Source organism: Somniosus microcephalus, chromosome 25 (genome assembly GCF_052327205.1).
Source record: "Somniosus microcephalus isolate GS21.2 chromosome 25, FLI_Smic_1.0, whole genome shotgun sequence".
Classification (NCBI taxonomy): domain Eukaryota; kingdom Metazoa; phylum Chordata; class Chondrichthyes; order Squaliformes; family Somniosidae; genus Somniosus; species Somniosus microcephalus.
The window spans coordinates 8,987,687-9,014,195 of record NC_141011.1 but is presented as its reverse complement, the minus strand read 5'-3'; the positions used below and the strand labels follow the sequence as shown (position 1 = coordinate 9,014,195).

At 51.0% G+C, this 26,509-nt stretch overlaps 1 protein-coding gene across 1 annotated transcript in view; it reads right to left on the bottom strand.

Moving 5' to 3' along the window:
* The window catches only part of LOC147100493 (ephrin type-B receptor 2-like), a 298,808-nt gene that overhangs the window by 244,077 nt on the left and 28,222 nt on the right, over window positions 1-26,509 (bottom strand). The gene's annotated exons all lie outside the window — the stretch shown is intronic.

Genomic DNA, 26,509 nt, shown 5'->3' with positions numbered 1-26,509 from the left:
TTATAATTTTGAACACTTCTATTAAATTTCCCCTTAAACTTCTCTGCTCTAAGGAGAACAGTCCCAGCTTCTCCATGTAACTGAAGTCCTTCATCCCTGGTACCATTCTAGTAAATCTCCTCTGCACCCTCTCCAAGGCCTTGTTATCCTTCCTAAAGTGCGATGCCCAGAATTGGTCACAATACTCCAGTTGTGGCCTAACCAATGTTTTATAAAGGTTTAGCATAACTTCCTTGCTTTTGCACTCTATGGCTCTATTTATAAAGCCCAGGATCCCGTACACTGAATGGCCAATTCCTGACCCTATGTTCCTGTAACTCCATCTTTTACTTAATGGGAAGAAAGTATCAGTGCAAAGGGAGACCTGCAAGCAGAGCGGCACAGAATGTAATTTATATTAACAAGAGCTTAGGCTTTGGGGATGGAGGCAGATATTTAGATATGTTGAACTCAAAACCCAAAGGCCTAAAAATTCGGTTGCTTTGCGCCTCCCGTTAGTGCCCTAAGAGGGCGCCGCCAGCGTCTCCCACGAAATTCAGTGGGAGATTAGCGGCAGCCGTAACTGTTAACGCTGTGCAGCGCCGGCGATGACAACATCGCCGTGCTAATAGTAGCGCCCTGGCGAAGTTAGCGCCCCAGAGGGGGCGCGACTCAATTTTTCCCCCGGAGTGCGTTGGAAGTATGAGACAACATCACGATAGAGACAGACACAGTACCAGACTATCAAAGAAAACTAGGCTGCTAAGTTGGAACCAAAGCCTCAGGATGACAGACAGGATGCAAACTGGCCAAGTGGGGACCCGTCCGTCCTCACCAGAGTCAGTGCCGGACAGGAATGCATTCATCCACTGAGCCACTGAGGAGTCATCTCTAATATCCTCCCGTGAATACCACAATCTGCTTCAAATAACAAGGCGGCACAGTGCACTGGCACTCTGTGCTGGGCCAGAGGAGCAATGGCCCACAAACTGTTGGGGTAACGAGCGGAGCGTCATGATCTGGACTTTTTTCCTTCCCCTTCAGATCGCACTATGTTTGTGGCGCAAATTGCTGGAAAGGCGAGTTGATGACGGCGCAGCAGTGTCAAAGCCGCAGCTCGGACCTCAGGAACATCGGGTTCAATGGTCTAGTTCCTTAACCAATGAAAGAAAAGGACAGAGAAAGGGACACAGGAATGATGGAGAAGAAAATAGGCTGAATTAAGAGTCAAATTAGAGACAGAAAGAAAAATAAAGGGCTGAATTTTAAGCGAGTGGCAGGTTGAGGGCGGTCGGAAAACCCAGGAGAACATGTTTCCCGCAGGCCCTGCCGAATTTAACGGCAGGGCCTGATTAGCATAGGCAGCCTGGGCTTCCCACCCACAGCCAGCCAGGTTGAGAGGCTGGCTGGCTCTGGGCGGGTAGGCCTGCGGCACTCGGCTGCACAGAGGAGGGAGGGAGGGATCGCATGGGGGCCGGGGTCAGCTGTGGGGGGGGTCTAGTCTGAAAACATCGGGGGTGGCCGGAGGAGCAGGGGGAGGGGAATCTGAAGACACTGGTGACTTGATTTTCTATACTTTCAACTAAGAAAATGTTCTCAAACATGAACTATTTTGCTCTATGCTTTTAACTTGCTGCAGTTTTGGCATATTGTAAACTATCAAAGTCATGCAACACTGCTGCGCAGTTGACCGTTTATAGTTTATGATCATCCTACTCCCAGCATCCTCACTGTTGAAATCAAGACTTAAAACTGCAACTTTTTACCTTCCTCAGTCTTGTAATCTACAGGCTTTTAAGGGTGCATTTACACTACAAGATTAGTTTGGCGCAGTGCAGCTTTGCTTCACACTGATGCTGCAGTTATAGTATAAAAGCAGCCTGAAACAGATGTCAGGGCCTTGACTTACACTCCAAGTTTAGCGTTGAGCAAAGCTCAATTCGCACCAATGCTAAACTTGTAAAGTCTGAATGCACTTTGAAATCCAAGGTTGGCATCGCCTGATCACGAGCTCATGATTCATCTCATCTTCTCTCGGGCTCCCTTCAACCAGACGGCAGGCCTTTCTAAGAGCCTTGACCTGGCAGCTGCAATCCTCAAGAATAAAGCATTTTGAAGGATGGAAGTCTGTTGCAGTGGATACTGAAAACTGCTTGAGTTTGGGAAAGGTTATTTCCTTTGAGGTTTGGGGATTACAATGCAATATAATGCTGTTTGCAATATTCTGTGATATGTGTAGCTTTCACAGCCCCTGAGTATTTGCACACTGTTGCCAGACTGTATTACCACAACTAGAGTGCGGCACAATTTCTGTAACTGCTTCACTTGGGGGAGGCTGGAGGAGCAGTGGGGGGAATCTAAAGAGATTGGGGGTGGCTGGAACAGCCGGGGGGGAGGGGGGGGGAGTAGGGGGGTGGGAATTTGGGAGCCAGAGATCGCAGGCCTGGAGGAGCATGGGGTGGGGGGAGGAGCAGTGAGGGGGGGGAAGGAGCAGTGAGGGGGGAGGAGCAGTGGTGGGGGGGGGAGGAGCGGAGCTGCAAGGGGGGGTGATTGGAGACCTCGAGCGGGTGCCCACTATCGCGGGGTGTGGATTAGGTAGGGACCCCTCCTGGATTCAGCAGTCCTTGCCTTGGATTAGTTGCCGGGTTTCACGAGGTTTGCAAAATCCAACGAGCTATAGTTAAAGACAAAATGGAGGTTAAAGCAGAGGATTCCAGCCTTATTATAATATTTAAATTGACGGTCCAACTCCTGGCAGCGGCTTGGCTGCCCGCACCCCGTCCCGCCTCTGCTTAAACCGGAAGTGGACGGGTTGGAGGTGGGTTCAGGTCGAGATTCACATTTTTAACACTTAACCACCCTCACGCTGCCAACCCACCCATTTTTATAAAGTTAAAACTCCCCCCAAGGAGAGGGAAAGAAAGAGAGTGGATTAAGAGAGAGGCAAAAAAAGAGACAGAAAGGAAAAGTAAGAAGAAGATTACAAAGAACAAGCAGAGGATGAAGACATTGTTGTACTGGTCCTTGAGAAGTTAGGAGTGAATGGCGGGGTAGGTGTGCGAAATGTACAATTATTCTAGACCCATTGAACCAGCATGATCACGGTCAGGAACAGTGGAACTGCTTTCATAGGAACATAGGGATTGCTAGACAGAAAAGATCAGGGTGCATCCACCGTTCTACCAGCCTGATAGTCGTGTGATACAACTAACAAGAGTGTGGATGGTAAGACTGGCACGACAATACTGCCTAGGTAGATAAAGGGGGGGAAATTTGGTTGCTTTGCGCCTCCCGTTAGAGGGGGCGCTAACAGGGCGCAAAGCACCTAGCACCCGGGCATGGCGCTGCTAACGCCTCCTGTGAAATTCAGCGGGAGGTTAACGGCGGCGGTAGCCGGTAGCGCCCCGTGGCGCTGCGCCTCCGGCAATGACGTCATCGCCATGCGCAGTGCCCCACTCACAAACTTGGCTCGCGCCCCCTGACCGACCGCCAGACGCTCTGTCCGACAGGGTCAGGGTGGCGTTTCAGCGGCTGGGGCAGCGCTTATTAAAGGGCAGGTGCCGGGCGGCCATTTGTTTTTGGGCCGCCTGCCAGCACCTGCACCCTCTGGCCTCCTGCTGCGGGGTGCCGGCCGCGATCGGGCAGCCCGGCATTCCTCTTTAGCGCCGGGCTGTTTTGCCGGCTCCCTGCTCCCCAGTGGTCCAGCAGGGCCCCGGTGCGCGCTGCGCTAGGCCCCTCCCCTTTAATCAGGGGAGGGAGGCCTGCAGTACCGCGGCGCTACGTGCCGACACGCGTGACGCTGCTGCACGTAGTGCCACGATATTCAATGGGAGCGCCCCAAGAGGAAGGGGGAGCGCTTCCAGTCGCGCCATGCCTTCTGCTTGGGGCGCTACCATTGAATTTTGGGCGCGGGGGCGCTAACTTTATTGGGGCACTAAAATTAGCGCCCCGGCGAAGTTAGCGTCCCAAAGGGGGCACGAGCCAATTTTTCCCCAAAATGTTTTAAAACAACATCTAGGAACAATTTACTACCTGTTGGAGTGAGACTCCACAGCTTCAATGTTCCCTTTCTAGGCTTCCTAGGATGAGTGTCATGTCAGGACCATAAATCACGTCATTAACAGTGCCCTTATGATAGGAGTTACCAGACCTAAATGGCTGCAGCGAGATTCATTCGCATTAATGCCGCAAATCCAGAAATTTCACGACACGCAATTAACTTCAACGGGGGGGCTCACGGTGAGATTGCGAATTTTTTTTGTTTTGTTGAAGCTAATAATCCGGCGAATAGTCTGGCAATTTGTGGAGAATCGGAACTCTTCCTCGCCACAAATTGCTGGGTTTTTAACAAACTAATACTGGCGAGCGCTGTGAACTCACCGTTACTTTTCCAGCAATTTCTAGGCCATTATCTACAATTCGCCACAGTCAGTCCCTGGTCTGGGCCCTGCCGTTGCGAAGAGTCACTCAGTGAAGGCCCAGTGTTTCATTCTTCCTCACAGTTTTGGGTCAGCTGAGTGCAACAGATCAATCGAGCGGGTTCACGTCATCAACCCAGCCCATCCGACATTCTCTTCATTTGAATGGGCAGGAATTGGGCATTGCCCCTTACAGGTGTGTGCTCCCCCACCCCCAACATCCAACACGTTCCCCAGACCCCTAATTTTCCACGTGCGCCTCATCCCCCCACCCCCCCAAAGTACCCACCTGTGCCCAGCCAATCGAACAGACCGAGGCACAGGGAGAGACCAATCTGTGCCAGTGAGTCCAGGACATTGTTGCACTGCTACACCGGTATGAAGAACCTCACCTGAGGCCTTTCAGGTAAGCAGGGTACTTTCCCAGGAAGACCTTAGGGAAACAGACCGCGGAAATAACAAACACCTGGGATTATGGAATTGTCCCTGAACCTTTGGTTTGATATGTCGGAGCTGCCCAATCTCTAGGAACAAGTTACTACCTGTGGGAGTGAGACTCCACAGCTTCACGTGAGGACCATAAGTCACATCATTAACAGCACCCTTACGACATGAGTTACCAGCAGAGAACTTGCAGAGTATTTCCCCACGGGACCACTTTCAGCCACTCACAGACATACAATGCAGCACAACGGAGGCAAATTCAGGGCAAAGTACAGAGTCAGGCCTAGAAATTCAGTTGGCTGCGCCAGGTGCTAACGCCAAAAAAGGGCTATATTTCCGTCGATAAAGCCTTAGCGCCGGAATGCAGGCCGATCTGCGCCGACGCCCAAATTCATTTGAGATTTAGCGCCGGCGCAAAGTGTTAGCGCCCGCTCGGGTGCGCGCGCAGCTTATGACGTCATATCCTCGCGCAACGCTGTTTTAGCGCCCCAAACCGGAAATTGAGTGGCGCCCGCCCAATGTGGGCGTGGCGCTATTAGGAATTGTAAAATGGAACGTTGCAGAGGCCCTGTGGGCCTCGGGCAGCGCAAATTAAAGGGCACCTCCACTGACCTATAAAGCCCAGCCATTTTGCTGCAATGACTTCACTGCTTTGGATTTCTACACAGAGACCAAGGGACAGAGATTCCAGATTTGGGACAAGATAGGAGAGGTCTTTTTGGCTTCTGGCCAGTGCTTTGACATTTGACTCTTGCTGATTTCACTGTTGCGACCTTGATTATGGGGGCTGCATGGGGGGCCAACATTGAGTTGCAGCATTATGTGCGGAGGGCTCGCAGACGCTGTGAGAGACGGGCAGCCATGCGTAGACACAGAAGGGCCATCAGGCGTCGCCAACGTAGGCCTTATGCACCCAGGCCATACCGGCAGCAGGTGTCCTATGTCACCATGTCTGCGGCACTTTGTGTAAAGAGGCTGCGCTTCAGAAGGGAGGTGGTTGGAGAGATCTGCCAGCTGCTTCACGCAGATTTGCAGCCACAGCTCATGTCCAGGACGTCTCTCTCGGTGGAAGTGAAGGTCACGGTGGCTCTCAGCTTTTATGCAAGCGGCTCGTTCCAAGCCGCTGCTGGGGACATCGCGAACATCTCCCAGTTCGCCGCACATCGCTGCATCCGGCAGGTCACCGATGCACTGTTCACGAGGAGACACCAGTTCATCTCCTTCCCCATGACCCAACAGAGGCAGCAGCAGCGTGCAGTGGGATTTGGCAGGATCGCGGGCTTCCCCATGGTGCAGGGCGCCATTGACTGCACGCATGTGGCTATGCGGGCACCTATAGACAATCCCGAGGTTTACCTCAACCGCAAGGGCTACCATTCCCTCAATGTGCAGCTGGTGTGTGACCACAGGCAGCGCATCCTAGCTGTAAATGCCCGCTTCCCAGGAAGCAGACACGATGCTTTTATCCTGCGCCAGACTACTGTGGCTGACATGTTCCAGGCACAGCCTCCACCAAGGGGATGGCTTATCGGGGACAAGGGCTACCCTTTGTGCACATGGCTCATGACCCCGCTCCGTGCGCCCAGGACCCCAGCGGAGGACTCATACAACGAAAGCCATCAAGCAACAAGGAACGTCATAGAACAAACCATAGGCGTCCTCAAGCAACGCTTCCGCTGCCTGGATCGCTCCGGCGGCTCTCTACAGTATTCGCCGGATAGAGTGTCCCAGTTCGTCGTCGTGTGCTGCATGCTGCACAACCTGGCTATCCGCCGGACGCAGGCACTGCCACCTGACATTGCACCACCACCTGAGGAGGACGAGCAGGAGGACCATCAGGAGGAGGAGGGGGAGGAGGAGGAGGAGCAGGCCAGGAGGGGGCCAGAAGGCCCAAGGGCCGTACGCCGGGGGCTTATTGCTCGACACTTCTAGGCCCGCTGTGAGGGAATGGCCTGTGGGAATGAGCGCACCTGAAGGCAGGCGCTCCGGAAGCCGTCAGCCGGTTAACGCAGCAAACACTTGAAACATGACACCTGGACAAGCTGAATAAATAAAAACCTTTATTTAACAAACTGAGGCCCCTTCCCACATGAAACTCAAAAACACAGAACACACCCAAAAAACAGTCACAAACATATGTCACTCCCCCAACCTGGGGAGGACTAACAAAAGTTGGCCATCCACATGGCCTTCAACATTGGCCGTAACAAAAAAAGGGCCCCCCTCGCCAACAGAAAGACCCCCATAAAAACAAAAAATGCCTTCAATTTCGGCCATCCACAAAAATCAGCCCCCAAAACACAATCCCCCCCATATATACAATGCCGCAGAGACCACACTCTAGCGGCTGTGCCGAGAGGGCGAGTCCTTAGAGAGCCTTCCCCGGCCCCTGCCCGGCCTGCTGCTCCACCTCAACGTGGGCCCTGTGGCGGCCTCAAGGCTGGGGGAAGGCTCATGAGGGCCCCCATGCATCGCGACAGATGCCCTTGGGGGTCGGCCAACACGACGCACGTCCCGGGAGGGGCCGGCTGCTGACTGGTTCGGCTGTGGCTGGCCAGCATCAGTGGCAGCAGCAGCTCCTCGCACCCTGGCTGGGGGAGTGGCAGTGTCGGATGCTCCAAGGGGGGCAAGCTGGCTGCTGCCAGGCGCGCGAGGCTCAGCAGACACAGTGGCAGTCGTCCGGCCTGGCTGTTCAGCTGGCGCAGCTATGTGCTGGAGGCCAGCCCGCTGTGTTGCAGCAGGGCGGCGGGTGCGGGTGCGACGCCTCTGCGTCAAAGCGAGTGTGGCAGAAGTCAGTGACCGCACTGCCCGGGTATGTGCCTCCAGCTGCTGTGACAGTGTGTCGAAGGAACCACCTCTCTGGCGACTCTCCTCCTGCAGTGCCGCGAGTAGTTTGACCCCCCTGGCGTGCGCTGCGGCCAGTTGCTCCACCCCCCTGGCCTGTGATTGCCCGAATGCTGCCACACTCTGAGCCAGGGACTCGATGGCGTGCGGCATCTGCTGCACAACCCCCATGAACTCATGGTGGCGCCGGTCAGACGCCACCGAGATCTCTTGCAGGAGGCGCACCTCCTGGCCGAGGCCACTCTCCGGACTGGAGAGAGGACTCTGCAGCTGGGGAGAAGCCGGCCGAGCTGGCCGACCCCTGCCGCCTGCCTGGACCCCACTGCAAGCAGGATCTGCCCTCCCCTGCAACACCTCCCCCTGGCTCTCCTGCATGCCAGACGTCCCCCCTTCATTGCCATCCCCTGGCACGGCTGAGGGCTCGCCCGATGGGCTGGCTTCCTCCTCGTCCTGGACGTCCTCCTCCTCCAAGGGCCTGGCACCCGGCGCCTCAGGGACCACCTCCTCCTCAGCAGCTGAAAGCAGGAAGGCACAAGAGTAGCTTTAAAGTGAGGACAGGGCGTCAGCGAGGGACGCCTGAGCGGTGGCATTATGCGCATTTGTCCGTCAGTGGGAAAGGATTTAGATCGGAAGCACTAGGGCAACGAGAGAGCTGCAAGCGGTCATCTCCTTACCAGTGGCTCCCAGCACAGGGTCCGCATCCCCGATGGCTACAGGGCCAGTCACCCGGGGACGCAGGAGTCCAGCGACGCTCTCCTCCAGAGCACTTAGAGCCTGGTAGTGGGGCCGTCCACCACCGGTCTCCACCCGGCTGCGCGCATTTCTTGCCAGCTTGGCCTGCAAGAGAAAGGACGGACTCTAAGTACAGTGTGGTGCCCTGTTGCTGTGTGTACTGCCTCCCATGGTGGAATAGCCTGGCCAGTGTGGTCAGTGCAGAAAGTGCTGTTGATGATCATGCCAGTGGCATTGCTGCGTGAGGAGGGCTGCCCATTATGCCTTTGAGGTCCCTTTGCCCATAGTGTGAGGCTCACATGCAAGGATGAGGAGGACAGTGGAAAGGGTACTCACCTTCACCAACCGACAGAGGTCATTGAACTTTTTGCGGCACTGGTCCGCAGTCCTGGGCACATCTGAGTTTGAGGAGACCCTGCGTGCGATGCTCCTCCAGGCTTTCCTGAACTCTCTCCTGGGAGCCTTTCTGCCATTGTCCGGGCACAAGATGGGTCTTCTCTCCTGGACAGCATCAATCAGCACCCTCAGTGCATGGTCTGAGAAGCGCTGGGCTCTTTCACAGGCCATCTCCATCTGTCCTGGCGCTATTTTGTCCCACCAGCACTGTTGAGGCCTAGCAGCAGGGCTCCAGTGTGCAGGGCGTGGCAGCAGTCAAAGTTGACCCTTCCCCCTTTAAGAGCAGGCCGGCGTCAGGGTGTCTGCTGTCAAGCAACACATGACCGCACCTGCGCTGCGCCCGGCATCGGCGTTATCAGGCCGCAGCGCCGGTTTAGCGCCGGAACCGAGCATTGCAACGCCGGTTTCAGCGCTCGCCAAAACTCTTGGCCAAATCCACTGAATTTCGGCGCGGTTGCCTGCAGTTTCCGGCGGGCGCTAAATTTACCGAACGCCCGATTTTAGCGCCCCAAAACTGTGCAAACTGAATTTCTAAGGCCTCAATCTTTACAACGTCCCCAATTGCTTGTGATGTGTCGTGTGGGTAAAGTCATTCCTATTCAATGCCAGTGTGACTATAGCAATATTTTTGTCCTGTCCTGATATATTCCAGACAACAGAACTCTCTGTAGTTGATTAATTATCCAGCACAAATCTTCACAAAAGTGATGGTCAGAAATGGTAATGAAAATTATTTTTGTAGCCCACATTTTTATGAAAAGGTCACTTCAGTCACATTGCCTGATAATCTCTCTCGAGACCATTCACAGGCTACACAATAAATGTCACCATGGCTGAAATCAAATGATGCCTCATTAGCAGGATTTAATGGCTTCTTTTATCTGGATTCAAGGCAGAAGATTGGATACAGCAGCAGGTAAAGAGTGATGTGAACAAAATATCAAAATATCCACGATAATGTCCACTATGTGTGAGTTATTAATAAAGCATTGTGTTCTCTCTCTGATCCACGGCCCACAGTTACAAGCCTCCTCCTGTAGTCAGACAGCTAGGTCAGAGAGAGCTGAGGTCACAGGGAGCTGGGGTCACAGGGAGCTGGGGGTCACAGGGAGCTGGGGTAACAGGGAGCTGGGGTCACAGGGAGCTGGTGGTCACTGGGTAACAGGGAGCTGGGGGTCACAGGGAGCTGGGGTCACAGGGAGCTGGGGTCACAGGGAGCTGGGGGTCACAGGGAGCTGGGGTCACAGGGAGCTGGGGTCACAGGGAGCTGGGCTCACAGGGAGCTGGGGTCATTGGGAGCTGGGGGTCACAGGGAGCTGGGGTAACAGGGAGCTGGGGTAACAGGGAGCTGGGGGTCACAGGGAGCTGGGGTAACAGGGAGCTGGGGGTCACAGGGAGCTGGGCTCACAGGGAGCTGGGGGTCACAGGGAGCTGGGGTAACAGGGAGCTGGGGGTCACAGGGAGCTGGGCTCACAGGGAGCTGGGGGTCACAGGGAGCTGGGGGTCACAGGGAGCTGGGCTCACAGGGAGCTGGGGTCACAGGGAGCTGGGGTCACAGGGAGCTGGGGGTCACAGGGAGCTGGGGGTCACAGGGAGCTGGGGTCACAGGGAGCTGGAGGGGTCACAGGGAGCTGGGGTCACAGGGAGCTGGGGTCACAGGGAGCTGGGGGTCACAGGGAGCTGGGGTCACAGGGAGATGGGGTCACAGGGAGCTGGGGTCACAGGGAGCTGGGGTCACAGGGAGCTGGGGTCACAGGGAGATGGGGTCACAGGGAGCTGGAGGGGTCACAGGGAGTTCGGGTCACAGGGAGCTGGGGTCACAGGGAGCTGGGGTCACAGGGAGCTGGAGGGGTCACAGGGAGCTGGGGGTCACAGGGAGCTGGGGTCACAGGGAGCTGGGGTCACAGGGAGCTGGGGTCACAGGGAGCTGGGGGTCACAGGGAGCTGGGGGTCACAGGGAGCTGGGGTCACAGGGAGATGGGGTCACAGGGAGCTGGAGGGGTCACAGGGAGCTGGGGGTCACAGGGAGCTGGGGTCACAGGGAGCTGGAGGGGTCACAGGGAGTTCGGGTCACATTCGCGCCACACAAGTGCCAGGCAATGACTATCTCCAACAAGCGAGAATCTAACCACCGTCCCTTGACATTCAATGGCATTACCATCACTGAATCCCCCACCATTGACCAGAAACTTAACTGGTCCAGCCACCTAAATACTGTGGCTACAAGAGCAGGTCAGAGGTTAGGTATTCTGCGGCGAGTGTCTCACCTCCTGACTCCCCAAAGCCTTTCCACCATCTACAAGTCAGGAGTGTGATGGAATACTCTCCACTTGCCTGGATGAGTACAGCTGCAGCAACACTCAAGAAGTTCGACACCATCCAGAACAAAGCAGCCCACTTGACTGGTACCCCATCCACCACCATAAACATTCACTCCCTCCGCCACCGGCGTACTGTGGCTGCAGTGTGTACCATCTACAAGATGCACTGCAGTTACTCGCCAAGGCTTCTTCGACAGCACCTCCCAAACCCGCAACCTCTTCCACCTAGAAGGACAAGGGCAGCAGGCGCATGGGAACACCATCACCTGCAAGTTCCCCTCCAAGTTACACACCATCCTGACTTGGAAGTATATCGCCGATCCTTCATCGTCGCTGGGTCAAAATCCTGGAACGCCCTCCCTAACAGCACTGTGGGAGTACCTTCACCACACGGACTGCAGTGGTTCAAGAAGGCGGCTCACCACCACCTTCTCAAGGGCAACTAGGGATGGGCAATAAATGCTGGCCTTGCCAGCGACGCCCACATCCCAGGAACAAATAAAAGAAAAGAAGCTCAGTGAATGAACCACAGGGCAGTGAGCAGGCCATTATAGACACTGATTGAAGAAGGTTTCCCCACAGCACCGACTCAGGTAGATCCACAATCTGCTCTCTGGGAGCGGCTCCCGAACAACACAAGGGAGGGACAGAGGAATGACACTGACTTAATTACACTTGACTCAAGTCATACAGACATAAGACTGTCACTAACACACTTGGACACAAGACTCACTAACACACTAGATGTTTGTTGGATAAGGGTATTAATGGTTACAGAACCGAGTCAGGTAATTGGTGTGAAGATAAGGATCAGCCATGATCTGTTTCAATGTTGGTTTCGGCTCGAGGGGTTGTGCAGTCCTTTCTCGGTGGCGATACCAATGCTCCGCATATTACTGGCTGGCCAGCACAACGAACCCTCTGGCCGCCTGGTAAACCTGGTGGGACCTTGGCCATGTGAAAGGCCGGCATCGGGACAACCCACTGGCTCAAGGCCCGAGGGAGGGGGGTGACGTGTGGGGGAGGGGAGCCGGTGAGACAGCGGCCCAGGCTGGGATCATGGAGCCCGGGAGTGACTCCTGCTCCATCTAGACCCACAGAAAGAAGGAGGACTGACCTTCGGGATCCCCTTGGGCGGGACCCCCAGCTGCTGCCGGTCAGAGGGTCCCAGACCCCCAGCTGCTGCCGGTCAGAGGGTCCCGGACCCCCAGCTGCTGCCGGTCAGAGGGTCCCGGACCCCCAGCTGCTGCTGGTTGGAGGGTCCCGGGCCCCCAGCTGCTGCCGGTCGGAGGGTCCCGGACCCCCAGCTGCTGCCGGTCGGAGGGTCCCGGACCCCCAGCTGCTGCCGGTCGGAGGGTCCCGGACCCCCAGCTGCTGCCGGTCGGAGGGTCCCGGACCCCCAGCTGCTGCCGGTCGGAGGGTCCCAGGCTCCCAGCTGCTGCTGGTCGGAGGGTCCCAGGCCCCCAGCTGCTGCCGGTCGGAGGGTCCCGGGCTCCCAGCTGCTGCTGGTCGGAGGGTCCCAGGCCCCCAGCTGCTGCCGGTCGGAGGGTCCCGGGCTCCCAGCTGCTGCTGGTCGGAGGGTCCCAGGCCCCCAGCTGCTGCTGGTCGGAGGGTCCCGGACCCCCAGCTGCTGCCAATCGGAGGGTCCCGGGGACACTGGGGCCAGGTCAGTGTCCGGTCCCTGATTTGTACAGTAACTTGTCCGGGGGCCACACCAACCTGCGGTGGGCTCAGTGGGATTGCCACGGCCACAGCGATTCTGCAAATGGGGGCGCTGGGTCGTTGCCAACACTTTCCGGGCATTAACACCCCATTTCCACTGGGTGGAAGGGCTGGAAATTCAGGGCAGACTGTGGAAGAGCAGAGTTTGATCGCCAGCCAATGGATCGAGCTCATCCCGCGGAGCTGAAAATCACATTTCAGAATCAGGAATTTTATCGAACTTTACCTTAGAATTCAGAATAAAATATATCCTTTAAGCAATGAAAGAGACAGGAATTGCCTTGCAGCAGCCTGCTGACAGTGTGTGAGCATCCCCTGTCTTACCACATTTAACTAAACATGTTGGAACAGCGTGTCAGATTCTCCCAGCCAGCTGTTTCTCTCACTTCACAGTGGAGATAATCTGTTAAATTACTCAGGTTTAAAAGGGCTTTTGCAATGTGAGAAGTCAGCTCGCAATTAAAGTGGCCAAGCTTTGCTCACTTAATTAGAGTGCCCTGATTCCACTCTTGATTGATGCAAAGCTGAGAGATCGCCAGCAGCCTGTAGACACCACGGTGGTCACACAGCAGGTCCACAGCCTTTGGATGCTTCCACTATAGGGCGCACGGTGCAGAGTGGGCTTGTGACCCCTTCACCCCAGCTCCTGACAGTCAATTACTTCCAGGGGCTACTTTCGCTTGATGAAAGCAGCGAAGTCGCGCGCTGGACGGGAAAGGACCAACTGTGAAGCTGTCTTCCTGCACTCGATGAGGCACGGCCTGGCTCAGGAAGGTTAACCCTGACAGCACCCATTCCCGGCAAAGTCCGTCCCACACCACTTTCAAAGAGCTGGCCCGGGCATGATGGGCCAAATGGCCTCCTTCTGTTCTGTCTGATTTTATGTTAACTGATATTGTTAATAGTTCCTTCTCCTCAGGTACTGCCCAACCCCTTCAAATCTGCCATCATCACTCACCTCCTCAAAAAACCCACCCTTGACTCCTCTGTCCTTGCAAACTACCGCTTCATCTCCAGCCTCTGGTTCCTCCCTAAAGTCCTTGAACGTGTTGTCGCCTCACAAAACTGCCTTGGCATCACGAGTAGTGTAAAGGATTCAGTCGTGACGGGAGACTGTGAAATGAGGGAAAGGTAGCGTAGTGGTAATGTCACTGGGCTAGTAATCCAGAGGCCTGGACTAATGATCCAGAGACGTGACTTCAAATCCCACCACGGCAGCTGGGGAATTTAAATTCAGTTAATTAAATAAATCTGGAATTAAAACGCTTGATCAGCAATGGTAATCATGAAACTATCGGATTGTAGTAAAAACCCATCTGGTTCACGAATGTCCTTTAGGGAAGGAAATCTGCCGTCCTTACCTGGTCTGGCTGGCCTATATATGACTCCAGACCCACAGCAATGTGGTGCCCTCTTAAATGGCCTAGCAAGTCACTCAGTTGTAACTAACCGCTACGAAACAAAATAATAAGAATGAAACCAGACGGACCACCCGGCATTGAAACAGCAACGGCACACCCAACCCAGTCGACCCTGCAAAGTCCTCCTCACCAACATCTGGGGACTTGTGCCAAAATTGGGAGAGCTGTCTCAAGCAACAGCCTGACATAGTCATACTCACAGAATCATACCTTTCAGCCAATGTCCCGAACTCCTCCATCACCATCCTTGGGTATGTCCTGACTCCACCAGGGGTGGTGGCACAGTGGTATACAGTCGGGAAGGAGTGGCCCTGGGAGTCCTCAACATTGACTCCGAACCATGAAGTCTCATGGCACATGGGCAAGGAAACCTCCTGCTGATTACCACCTACCGCCCTCCCTCAGCTGATGAATCAGTTACTCCTCCATGCTGAACACCACTTGGAAAAAGCACTGAGAGTAGCAAGGGCACAGAATGCACTCTGGGTGGGGGGCTTCAATGTCCATCACCAAGAGTAGCTTGGTAGCACCACTACTGACCGAGCTGGCTGAGTCCTGAAGGATATAACTGCAAGCCTGGGCCTGCGACAGGTGGTGAGTGAACCAACAAGAGGGAAAAACCTACTTGACCTCGTCCTCACCAATCTACCTGTCGCAGATGCATCTGTCCAGGACAGCATTGGCAGCAGTGACCACCGCACAGTCATTGCGGAGACGAATACCTGCCATCGTGTTGTGTGGCACTACCACCATGCTAAATGGGATAGATTCAGAACAGATCTAGCAGCTCAAAACTGGGCATCCTTGATGAGCTGTGGGCCATCAGCAGCAGCAGAATTGTATTCCACCACAATCTGTAACCTCATGGCCCGGCATATCCCTCACTCTACCATTACCAACAAGCCAGGGGACCAACCCTGGTTCAATGAGGAGTGTAGAAGAGCATGCCAGGAGAAGCACCAAGCGTACCTAAAAATGAGGTGCCAACCTGGGAAAGCTGCAACACAGGACTACATGCATGCGAAACAGCATGCTATAGACAGGGCTAAGCGATCCCACAATCAACAGATCAGATCAAAGTTCTGCAGTCCTGCCACATCCACTCATGAATGATGGTAGACCATTAAACAACTAACGGGAGGAGGAGGCTCTAAGAATATCCCCTTCCTCAATGATGGTGGAGCCCAGCACATGAGTGCAAAAGACAAGGCTGAAGCGTTTGCAACCAACTTCAGCCAGAAGTGCCAAGTGGATGATCCATATCGGCCTGTTCCCAAGGTCCCCACCATCACAGAAGCCATTCTTCAGCCAATTCGATTCACTCCATGTGATATCAAGAAACGGCTGAGCACACTGGAGAACAGCAAAGGCTATGGGCCCCGACAACATTCCAGCTGTCGTGCTGAAGACTTGTGCTCCAGAACTAGCCGCGCCTCTAGCCAAGCTGCTCCAATACAGCTACAATACTGGCATCTATCCGACAATGTGGAAAACTGCCCAGGTATGTCCTGTCCACAAAAAGCAGGACAAATCCAACCTGGCCAATTACCGCCCCATCAGTCTACTCTCAATCATCAGCAAAGTGATGGAAGGCGTCATCGACAGTGCTATCAAGCGGCACTTACTCAGTTTGGGTTCCGCCAAGACCATTCAGTTCCCGACCTCATTACAGCCTTGATCCAAACATGGACAAAGGAGCTGAATTCCAGAGGTGAGGTGAGAGTGACTGCTCTTGACATCAAGGCAGCATTTGACCAAGCCTGGCATCAAGGAGCCCTAGTAAAACTGAAGTCAATGGTGTTATGTTCATAAATAGACATTTTCATTATGAACAGCTAGCTTGAGCTAGTCATTTATTCAGCCATGTGGACTAGTGTACAGGCATCCACCTTGACTACTGCCTTGTGGGTAGCCCACTACTAAACGTACAGCTCCACCTAGTGTACCATTCTAGAATGACATATTACTGATCATTACATCCCCCTTTCTTAGAGATTCAACAAAATCAATATCAATCAATCATAACTGTTATGTCCCCTATGAGACTTTTAGTATTGTGTTTTGTCTCCCCCTAGTGTTTTTACTACTTACCTCCTTATTGTTGATTTATGTCATGTGACATGATGAGAAAGTGAAAGTAACACACAACCACGAGGGAGCCAGAAATCATGGCTGGTGATTCTGCAGCATCTTACGCCATCCTTTTCAGTTTCCCCCTTTGATTGGCATTGTCTGTAAGTAGCTTTTTATCAGATGTCTTTATGTTTGATCTATGTCACCATTTCTTGATATTTGCGGCCAGATGAGTTAAAATATTGCACTTTGTGGAGTTTCCATGTGGCTGGCTATTAGTCTTTTCCCTGGCATTCATGTGTTAGACCTTTGATTGTTGTATCAGATTTACCTCAAATTGTAATAGAACCGTTGAGTTATAGTCGTAACGTTTCATTCTACTATCCTAAGTTTATTTTGTGTATTCAGATCGTGATTGTAATACCAATCGGCCTTATTTGATGTTGTAATTTCTTGCTCTCTTTGTAGTTTCACCCTGTGTCACTAAACTGGATTAAAAGTAACAACGCCTCCTGTTTGTTGATGAGGGTTTAGCTGTCTGTCGAATCATAGTCGTGAGGAGGACAGAACAGTGAAAAGACACCTTTCCCATGGACGAATCTACTAAAGGTACAGATACTCAACACCAACATGATTCAATGCATCTCTGAAGCCACACATTCCAGACACCAGTCACAAAAGCTGAAATGGAGGAACAGTCACCATTGAAACAAGCAGAGGAGACCAGATCTCACTGTTCTGGCTCCTCCAGCCATTCAAGTAGGTCTGTTACTGGTGCAGCAGCAGCGATGGCCAGAGCCAAGGCCGAAGCAGCCAAAGCAAAGATATCCTTTGCTCAAAGGGAAATGGACATAAAAATGGAAAAGGCACGTATTGAAGCAACATTAGCCGTATTGGATATGGAAAAAGAGGCAGCAGCAGCTCTAGCGGAGACAGAAGTCCTTGAAGCAGCTGTTGAAGGTGAAGCAACAGGCAGCAACCTTAACCTTCATCTCCCTCACCAAGACCCAGTGCAATGCACCACAGAATACATACAAAGCCACTCCAGGTCACAAACTGTTAACTCTTCAATGCCCGACATAGAGCCTGTTCCAGAGTTAATACACGAACAGGAGGAGCCTGGCCATGCATCTCAGTGCTGTTGTGAGCTCAGCAAAAACACTGTGGAAGAGGATGAACACAAGTTCCAACCAGAAGACCAAAGGCTAACCCATCATTATCATTCACAATATCTGCAGACCTATCGCAGTCCAGCTGCTCTACCTTGCTACAAACAGACCCAAGGCATGTCAGATTTTGTGAGGTTCTTCGCACGTCGTGAACTCGTCACCACCGGGTTGCTACAGTTCAACGACCAACCCGAAGACTACAGAGCATGGAGGTCTACCTTTCGGAGCACCATAAGAGGGTTAGACCTGTCAGCAAGTGAAGAAATCGACCTACCCGCTAAATGGCTGGGTAAGGAATCCTCTGAGCACGCCAAGAGAATTCGAGCTGTGCACATTAACCTCCCGGAAAGGGGGTTGAAGATGATATGGGATCGTCTGGACGAGAGCTATGACTCCCCGGAGGTGGTTGAGAATGCACTGTTTAAGAAGCTGGAGAACTTTCCCAAGATCCTCAATCGAGACCGCCTGAAGCTCAGAGAGTTAGGTGACATCCTAATGGAAATTGACTCAGCCAAAACTGAGGGATGTCTGCCAGGTCTTCTGTACCTTGACACGGCATGTGGGATAAATCCCATTGTTGAAAAGTTACCATTCAACTTGCAGGAAAGATGGATAACTCAGGGATCAGAGTATAAGGAAGATCACAACGTTCCCTTCCCACCTTTCTCCTTTTTTGCCAAGTTTATCTGCCAGCAGGCTAAAATAAGAAACGACCCAAGCTTCTTCTTCTCCACTCAAAGCCCTGGGCCACCGAAGACAGCACAGTCTGCTACAAGCTACAACCAGAGATCTCCAGTGTCAGTTCATAAAACTGAAATGTCACTGTCCACCACCTCCTCCAGCGACGACGCAGATGGGAAAACGGACGACCCCATCAAGCAATGCCCCATTCACAACAAGCCGCACCCGCTCAGGAAGTGTCGGAGCTTCAGAGAACGGACTTTGGAGGATCGCAAATCGTTCTTAAAGGAACGTGGCATTTGTTATAAATGCTGTTCCTCTTCAACTCACCTGGCACGGGACTGTATCACGGCTGTCAAATGTGCAGAATGCAATAGCGAAGGCCACAACACAGCACTCCACCCAGGTCCAGCCCCCTGGGTCTCAATGGCCTCTACCGCCGCAGCAGAGCACGGCGGGGAGGAAGAGGAAGACATTCTGACACCTGAATTAGCCTCACATTGCACCAAGGTCTGCGGAGCACACATCAGCGGCAAATCCTGTTCCAAAATCTGTCTTGTGACGGTCTAGCCTGAAGGACAGCAAGAGAAAGCCATAAAGATATACGCCATGCTGGATGATCAGAGTAACAGATCACTCGCCAAGTCTCAGTTCTTTGACCACTTCAACATAGAAGGAAACAGCTCCCCATATTCACTGAAAACTTGTGCCGGCCTAGTGGAGACATCAGGAAGGAGGGCCAGTGGTTTCGTAGTGGAGACCCTCGATGGAAAGACGAGCCTGCCTCTGCCCACACTAATAGAGTGTAACCAGGTGCCTGATAACAGGTCAGAGATCCCTACACCTGAAGCAGCGCTTCATCATGCTCATCTCAAACCAGTGGCTTACCGGATTCCACCGTTGAACCCTTAAGCTTCCATCCTGCTTCGACTAGGTAGAGACATATTGAGAATCCACAAGGTACGTGAACAGATAAATGGTCCACACGACTCACCTTATGCTCAGAGACTTGACCTAGGGTGGGTCATCATCGGTGATGTGTGTCTGGGAAACGCCCACAGACCTGCCAAAGTGAACACATTCCATACAAATGTGCTGGAGAATGGTTGCCCCTCACTCTTTGATCCGTGCCCCAACAGCTTTCAAATGAAAGAAAGATATGGCATACAGGTTCCAAGCTCTCTCTGATGATCCTACTGCGCAACCAGAACACGGAAAGCAAGAGGATCGTCTTGGCCAGGCAGTCTTCAAAGGGACGAGTGACGATGACAAGTTAGCTCCTTCCATTGAGGACAAACTCTTTATAAAGAACATGGATGAAGAGGTCTTCATGGACAGTAGTAATAGCTGGGTCGCTCCTCTACCGTTCAGAACTCCAAGATGACGGCTTCCTAACAACTGAGGACAGGCACTCAATCGACTCATCTCTCTCCACCGCACGCTGGAAAGAAAGCCAGATACAAAGGACCACTTCATTTCATTCATGCAGAAAGCCTTTGCGTCAGAAGACCACGCCAATGACCGAAAGGACCTGGACCTTGGAGTTGACTTACCTCCTCTACAGCGCAGCCTTGGGCTCAATTGGGGCCTGAATATGGATACCTTTACCTTCCAAGTTGAAGACAGCGAAAAGCCCTTCACTCATCGTGGTGTCCTTTCTACAGTGAATGGCCTGTTCGACCCCCTTGGGTTTGTGGTACCAGTCATCATCCAAGGAAAAGCTCTGCTTAGAGACCTCACGGCAGACACAAACGACTGGGATTCACCACTACCTCGAGAAAAGGAGGGATCTTGGCACACTTGGAGAAACTCTCTCCAAGACCTCAGAAAGCTTCAAATTCCAAGACCCTATACTCTCATCTCTCCCTCTGAAGCTCAACACAAAGAAATATGTGTCTTTTCTGATGCTTCAAACAATGCCATAGCTGCAGTTGCCTACCTCAAGGTCACAAACCCCAATGGAGATTGTGAAGCAGGCTTCATCCTCAGCAAGGCAAGGTTAACACCACGTCCCGAACACAGCATCCCACGACTGGAGCTCTGTGCTGCCGTTCTGGCTGTAGAGATGGCAGAACTGATCACCTCCGAGATTGATCTCAAGCCTGACTCTATCCAGTTCTACACAGACAGTAAGGTGGTGCTGGGCTACATATGCAACCAGACTAGAAGGTTTTATGTGTACGTCAATGACAGAGTCGAACGCAGCAGAAGGTCAACACAACCTGAACAATGGCACTACGTGCCTACTCACCTGAATCCAGCCAATCACGCCACCAGATCTGTCAGTGCAGCTCGCTTAAGGGATACCACATGGCTTATAGGACCTGAATTCCTGTGTCGTCCCCAGCAGAAAGTCACAGAAGTGTCATTCTTCTCCATACGTGGACCGGCCAAGCAGCTTCGATCCGACTGTGGTACCAACTTCATCGGAGCCTGCAAGGAGCTCGACATTCCTTCCTCTAACGATGACAACACAGTTAAGAGATACCTCGCAGACCAAGGTTGCACCTGGATCTTCAATCCGCCACATTCCTCACATATGGGAGGTTCATGGGAACGAATGGTCGGCATCACACGCCGCATATTGGATGCAATGCTTCTGGAACATGGATTTTCCAGACTCACTCATGAAGTCCTCACCACATTCATGGCTGAAGTGGTAGCCATCATCAATGCAAGACCACTCGTCCCTCCGTCATCAGATGCAGAGTTCCCACTCATCCTGAAGCCGGCCACCCTCCTCACTCAGAAAGGAGAAGCCATTCCTACACCTCCAGGAGAGTTCGGCAGCAAGGACCTCTACAGACGTCAGTGGAAGAAGGTAGAGAGTCTGGCCGACACCTTCTGGAGCTGTTGGCGACGCGAGTACCTGTCAACTCTCCAAGCACGTAGCAAATGGCAGTCATCAAAGACCAACGTCCAGACGGGGAACATAGTTTTAATGAAGGACAGTCAGAACAAAAGAAGTGAATGGCCGATGGGGATCAACTCAAAGGTTTTCCCCAGCAAAGGTGGTAGAGTTCGGAAGGTAGAGGTCAAGATCCCAATCGGTGATGGGACAAAGCTCTTCTACAGGCCAATCACAGAGATTGTGCTTCTTCTCGCCAAGGAAGACCAGACGGTTGCTCCCTGATAAGTTGTATTTTCTTTATTATGTAGCATCTTAGAGATACCAGACGGGGAGTGTTATGTCCCCTGTGAGACTTTTAGTATTGTGTTTTGTCTCCCCCTAGTGTTTTTACTACTTACCTCCTTATTGTTGATTTATGTCATGTGACATGATGAGAAAGCGAAAGTAAAACACAACCACGAGGGAGCCAGAAATTATGGCTGGTGATTCTGCAGCATCTTATGCCATCCTTTTCAGTTTCCCCCTTTGATTGGCATTGTCTGTAAGTAGCTTTTTATCAGATGTCTTTATGTTTGATCTATGTCACCATTTCTTGATATTTGCGGCCAGATGAGTTAAAATATTGCACTTTGTGGAGTTTCCATGTGGCTGGCTATTAGTCTTTCCCCTGGCATTCATGCGTTAGACCTTTGATTGTTGTATCAGATTTACCTCAAATTGTAATAGAACCATTGAGTTATAGTGGTAACGTTTCATTCTAGTATCCTAGGTTTATTTTGTGTATTCAGATCGTGATTGTAATACCAATCGGCCTTATTTGATGTTGTAATTTCTTGCTCTCTTTGTAGTTTCACCCTGTGTCATTAAACTGGATTAAAAGTAACAACGCCTCCTGTTTGGTGATGAGGGTTTAGCTGTCTGTCGAATCATAGTCATGAGGAGGACAGAACAATAACGACATAAACATCTTCGCAACAGTCAACACATTTTAAAAGCTTTACTTTATGAACGCTAAGCTTTTCATTCTTTTATTATAGTTTTCTTTGTACTCAAAGATTAAGTCTATCAGGCTTTTTTACTTCACGTGTGGATCTTTTCAGCACAGGTAAGTCTGATGTGTTTTCATGAGAGCCTGTATGTGTGTTTGTGTTAGATTGTTCTGGTGGTGAGTGACAAGATTCAGTTGCGGCATTGTCATTGATTTGCTCTTGGATAGCTTCTTGTGTTTTCAGGAGGGAACGGCGGTTCCTCCTGAGAATCTGTCCTTCCTCAGTTCTAACAGTGTATGACCTTGGTCCTACTTCCTCAAGAACTGTAGCTTTCCTGTTCCATGCATCTGGATCCTCAATCCTGACAACATCATCCCTTGTCAAAGGTTTCAGAGTTTTGGATGACTTGTCATAGTGTGATTTCTGTTTCAGCTTTAACAGTTGAAGTCTCTGTCTCACTTCCTTACTCTGCTTTTCTTTTGCACAGCAGGGTAGCGTGGTGCGCAACTTGCGACCTATTAGGAGTTCAGCAGGTGAAGAACCACAGTCTAAAGGGGAGGCTCGGTAGCTCAGCAGGGCGAGATAAGGATCAGACTTGCTTTCTGTTGCTTTCTTCAGTAGCTGTTTGAGAACTTGAACACCTTTCTCTGCCTTACCATTCGACTGAGCATACAGGGGACTGGATGTGATGTATTGAAAGTCATAATGTGCTGCAAACTGTTGCCACTCCTTACAGTTGAAGCACGGACCATTGTCGCTAGTGGCAATCCTGGGAATTCCATGTCTGGCGAAGATGGATTTCACATGCATTATGACACTGCTTGCTGATGTGCTTGAGAGCAGCGCCATCTCAGGATATTTAGAATAGTAGTCAATCACTATTAGATAGTCTTTACCATTCAAATGAAAGAGGTCCATACCAACCTTTTGCCATGGTGCTGTTGGTATGTCAGCTACTATCATTGGTTCCTTTGCTTGTTTGTTTTGGTGTTTCTGACATGTCTCACATATGCCTATCATGTTCTCAATGTCCTTATTTATGCCAGGCCAATAAACAGTGTCTCTTGCTCTCCTTTTGCATTTTTCAATTCCGAGGTGTCCCTCATGAATCCTTTTGAGCATGTCTTGACGTAGAGCCTGTGGAATGACTATTCTGTTCTGTTTTAGTAATAGTCCACTTGCGACACTCAACTCTGACCTGATGTGATAGTACTTTGGACAGGAACCTTTTGGCCAACCATGATGAATGTTCTCTATTACTGTTTGTAACACTGTATCTTTTACTGTTTCTTCTGCTATTTGCTTTGATTTTGTGTCTGACACGGGCAGCGCAGCAGTGACCATACTCACATGAACATCCACGTCTTCCTCAGTAGAGCTCACATGACTCATTGTGGGTGCTCGGGATAGTGCATCTGCTAACACTATGTGTTTGCCTGGTGTGTAGATCAGTTCAAAGTCATACCTTTGCAGCTTCTCGTTGAATCCTTGGAGACATCTCATTCAGATTTTTTTTTATGATGGCAACCAGTGGGCAGTGGTCTGTCTCAACTGTGAAGGTGGGAAGTCCATATATGTAGCCATGGAACTTTTCTAGTCCAACTACCAAGCCTAGACATTCCTTTTCAATCTGGGCGTATCGACACTCAGAGTCAGCCATAGACCTGGAGGCATAGGCAACAGGCTTCCAATCTTCACCCTCTGCTTGTAGCAAGACTGTGCCTAGGCCATCTTTTGATGCATCCGTTGACACTTTGATTCTCTTTGTTGGGTCAAAGAAGGTGAGTACAGGTGTGGTTGTCAGCACTGTTTTGAGGTTCATCCACTCTTGTTCATGTCTTTCTGTCCATGCAAACTCATTTGTTTTATGTAGTAGCTCTCGCAGACAGGCTGTCTTGGCTGACAAGTTAGGAATGAACTTTCCAGTTAAGTCTATCATCCCCATGATGCGTAGCACTCCTTTTTTGTCAGTGGGTCGGGCATTTTGAGTATGGCGTTTACTTTTTCCATATCTGGCTCTATTCCTTTACCAGATAGATTATCTCCTAGGAAAGTGACTTCCTGGACGCCAAACTGAAACTTGACTTTGTTGAGCTTCAGTCCATCCCGGCGTATGCTCTGTAGCACTTTAGTCAGTCTCTCATTGTGTTCTTTCAGTGTGGAGCCCCAGATGATGATGTCATCAACATAGACCCGAACTCCTTCCAGACCTTCAATTATGTATTCCATCGCTCTATGAAAGATTTCAGATGCAGATATTATCCCGAAAGGCATTCTGAGGAAACAATACCTGCCAAATGGTGTGTTGAAGGTACAGTATTTGGTGCTCTCTTCATCCAGTTTTAGTTGCCAAAATCCTTGTGAGGCATCGAGCTTTGTGAAGTATCTGGCACCTGACATTTCACTGGTGATTTCTTCTCGCTTGGGAATCTGGTAGTGTTCACGTTTTATATTTGCATTTAAGTCCTTTGGATCCATGCATACTCTTAGATCATTGTTCTTTTTCTTTACACATACCATGGAGTTAACCCAGTCTGTTGGCTCTTCGACTTTCCTGATGACTCCTAGTGTGGTCATTCTGTCCAGTTCTTTCTTGAGCCAGTCACGCAGGGGTGCTGGAACTCTCCGTGGAGCATGCACCACTTGCTGAGCATCCTCCTTTAGGTGGATCTTGTAAGTGAATGGTAGAACTCCAAATCCTTTGAACACATCCTGGAAATTACTCACTACAGAACCCACCGAGTCATCTGGTCTGCTTATGGCACAGTTTATACGGTAGACTCTCTTGACCAGTTCTAAGTCCTCACAAGCTTTGTCACCTAGTATTGAATCAAGTCCTTCAGCCACAACAGAAAACGTGAGATGATATACTTTGTCTTTGACTGTCACTTTAAGTCTGCATACACCTAAGCTATCTATTTTCTGTCCATTATAGTCCTTCAGTAGTACTGACTTTTTCTGTATGTTGGGCTTTTCTTTCATATTTTTAATGTCACTCATACTGATTAAGTTTGCTTTTGCCCCAGTGTCTAGTTTCAATGTAACTAATGCTCCATTTACCTGCAGTGGCATTATCCATTTGTCCTCTTTTGCTGCATTAACTTTATGTTCAGCATTGTCCATTCCTGAGGGCTGCACATTGTCTGTATCCTTTTCGATATTGTCACATGACACCATTCCTACAAAAAATGTCTCACTTAAATCAGTGTCCTCCATCACATTGACTTGTTGCCCTTTCTTTGTTTTTACTTTTGAAAAGCATTGTTTGGCAAAGTGATTCTTTCCATTACATTTTGTGCACATTTTCCCAAACACTGGGCATTGCCTTGACTGGTGTTTGTAACCACAGCGTTTACAATTAAAAGTTCCATCCTCCGATTGCTTTGCATTTCTGTTCTGCCCATGTTTCTTCCCCTTGTAGGACACAGCACCAACAGCAGCACTATCACTTACTACAGTCGCATTATTATTAATTTCACTGAAAGTCTTTGCGTGCTGTTGAGCTAGCTCACTGGCATGGCATATTTTCACAGCTTTCTCCAATGTTAGTTCAGTTTCTCTCAACAAACGTTCCCTGGCCTTTTTATCATGAAAAGCAAACACAATCTGGTCACGAATCATGGATGATTTCAGTTCAGAGAAATTACATGTCTGTGCTTTCAGTTTCAGATCGGTCACAAAGCTATCAAAAGTCTCATTTTGCTGCTGTGTCCGTGAACAGAACACGTACCTCTCATAGGACTCATTCTTTCTGGGAGAACAATGTGTATCAAACTTCTTTAGCACATCGTCCATTTTTTCTCTGTCCACCTCTTGATCAAATACAAACGTATTAAATACCTCTATTGCCTGCGGGCCTGCAACCGTGAGCAGTAATGCTATTTTTCTTGTGTCTGGCATCGTACCGAACCCGATGGCAGCAATGTAGAGTTCGAATTGTTGTTTGAAAGTCTGCCAATTGCAGTCGACATTCCCCATGAGTTTCAAACCCTCCAGTGGCTTCAAATTCTCCATGTCGCGTTTCACAATATTCAGCAAATATTACCACTTTTGGTACCATGTTATGTTCATAAATAAATAGACATTTACATTATGAACAGCTAGCTTGAGCTAGTCATTTATTCAGCCATGTGGACTAGTGTACAGGCATCCATCTTGACTACTGCCTTGTGGGTAGCCCACTACTGAACATACAGCTCCACCTAGTGTACCATTCTAGAATGACATGTTACTGATCATTACAAACGGGAATCAGGGGAAAACGCTCCCAATGGCTGGAGTCATACCTAGAACAAAGGAAGATGGTTGTGGTGGTTGAAGGTCAATCATCACAGCCCCAGGACATTGCTGCAGGAGTTCGTCAGGGCAGTGTCCTAGCCCCAACCATCTTCAGCTGCTTCATCAATGACCTTCCCTCCAACATAAGATCAGAAATGGGGATGTTCGCTGATGACTGCACAGTGTTTAGC